We start from the raw sequence: 2,500 nt of genomic DNA on the forward strand, positions 1-2,500 counted from the left end.
AGTAGCCGTTAAAGTGTCTGAAATGGGGACACTTTTTTCAAACGGTCACAAAATCTTCTCTACTTCGAGTTTTTAGCTGAATTTTTTTGTGCATGCCAACAAAAATAGAAGGATCATGCCTACAAAATTTGGGGCCAAAAATCCTTATAAAAAAATTTTAAAAAATCCCGAACCGCAAAAAGTTTCGAAAATCATGAAAAATAGAAAACGAGTCATCTTCCAACGAAACTTCACGTGAAGGCTTAGGGGACCATTGTATGAATTTACAAGCCATAAAAATGGCATTGGCATGGCAGAAATTTGAAGATGTGCCTAAACCCACCAGGGCCCAGCGTGTGCCGATGGTGCTCGAGGCAACCGCCCGCACCAGGGCCCAGCGTGTGCCGATGGTGCTCGAGGCAAGCGCCCGCACCAGGGCCCAGCGTGTGCCGACGGTGGTCGAGGCAACCGCCCGCACCAGGGCCGATAGTGTGCCGATGCTGCTCGAGGCAACCTGTCGCACCAGGGCCCAGCGTGTGCCGATGGTGATCGAGGCAACCTGCCGCACCAGGGCCCAGCGTGTGCCGATGCTGGTCGAGGCAAGCGCCCGCACCAGCGCCCAGCGTGTGCCGATGGTGCTCGAGGCAACCTGCCGCACCAGGGCCCAGCGTGTGCCGATGGCGCTCGAGGCAAGCTCCCGCACCAGGGCCCAGCGTGTGCCGATGGCGCTCGAGGCAACCTGCCGCACCAGGGCCCAGCGTGTGCCGATGGTGCTCGAGGCAACCTGCCGCACCAGGGCACAGCGTGTGCCGATGGTGCTCGAGGCAACCTGCCGCACCAGGGCCCAGCGTGTGCGGATGGTGGTCGAGGCAAGCGCCCGCACCAAGGCCCAGCGTGTGCCGATGGTGGTCGAGGCAACCGCCCGCACCAGGGCCCAGCGTGTGCCGATGGTGGTCGAGGCAACCTGCCGCACCAGGGCCCAGCGTGTGCCGATGGTGCTCGAGGCAACCTGCCGCACCAGGGCCCAGCGTGTGCCGATGGTGCTCGAGGCAACCGACCGCACCAGGGCCGAGCGTGTGCCGATGGTGGTCGAGGCAAGCGCCCGCACCAGGGCCCAGCGTGTGCCGATGGTGGTCGAGGCTGCCGATGATGGTCGAGGCAACCTGCCGCACCAGGGCCCAGCGTGTGCCGATGGTGCTCGAGGCTGCCGATGATGGTCGAGGCAACCTGCCGCACCAGGGCCCAGCGTGTGCCGATGGTGCTCGAGGCAACCGACCGCACCAGGGCCGAGCGTGTGCCGATGGTGCTCGAGGCAAGCGCCCGCACCAGGGCCCAGCGTGTGCCGATGGTGGTTGAGGCAACCTGCCGCACCAGGGCCCAGCGTGTGCCGATGGTGGTCGAGGCAAGCGCCCGCACCAGGGCCCAGCGTGTGCCGATGGTGGTCGAGGCAAGCGCCCGCACCAGGGCCCAGCGTGTGCCGATGGTGGTCGAGGCAATCTGCCGCACCAGGGCCCAGCGTGTGCCGATGGTGGTCGAGGCAAGCGCCCGCACCAGGGCCCAGCGTGTGCCGATGGTGGTCGAGGCAACCGCCCGCACCAGGGCCCAGCGTGTGCCGATGGTGGTCGAGGCAACCTGCCGCACCAGGGCCCAGCGTGTGCCGATGGTGCTCGAGGCAACCGACCGCACCAGGGCCTAGCGTGTGCCGATGGTGGTCGAGGCAACCGCCCGCACCAGGGCCCAGCGTGTGCCGATGGTGGTCGAGGCTGCCGATGGTGGTCGAGGCAACCTGCCGCACCAGGGCCCAGCGTGTGCCGATGGTGCTCGAGGCAACCGACCGCACCAGGGCCGAGCGTGTGCCGATGGTGCTCGAGGCAAGCTGCCGCACCAGGGCCCAGCGTGTGCCGATGGTGGTCGAGGCAAGCGCCCGCACCAGGGCCCAGCGTGTGCCGATGGTGGTCGAGGCAACCGACCGCACCAGGGCCCAGCGTGTGCCGATGGTGCTCGAGGCAACCTGCCGCACCAGGGCCCAGCGTGTGCCGATGGTGGTCGAGGCAAGCGCCCGCACCAGGGCCCAGCGTGTGCCGATGGTGGTCGAGGCAAGCGCCCGCACCAGGGCCCAGCGTGTGCCGATGGTGCTCGAGGCAACCGACCGCACCAGGGCCCAGCGTGTGCCGATGGTGGTCGAGGCAAGCGCCCGCACCAGTGCCCAGCGTGTGCCGATGGTGGTCGAGGCAAGCGCCCGCACCAGGGCCCAGGTGTGCCGATGGTGGTCGAGGCAAGCGCCCGCACCAGTGCCCAGCTTTTGCCGACGGTGATCGAGGCAACCGGCCGCTCCAGGGCCCAGGGTCTGCCGATGGTGCTCGAGGCAACCGCCCGCACCAAGGCTCAGCATGTGCCGCTGGTGATCGAGGCAACAACCCACAGCAGGGCCCAGCTTGTGCCGATGGCGGTCGAGGCAAGTGCCCGTACCGAAGGGCAGCCTATGCCGATGATGGTCGATGCATGTGCCATCACCATGCGT

The sequence above is a fragment of the Durio zibethinus genome, unplaced genomic scaffold, assembly GCF_047325235.1.
Source record: "Durio zibethinus cultivar Kanyao isolate XHJ-2024 unplaced genomic scaffold, ASM4732523v1 HiC_scaffold_50, whole genome shotgun sequence".
Taxonomy (NCBI): domain Eukaryota; kingdom Viridiplantae; phylum Streptophyta; class Magnoliopsida; order Malvales; family Malvaceae; genus Durio; species Durio zibethinus.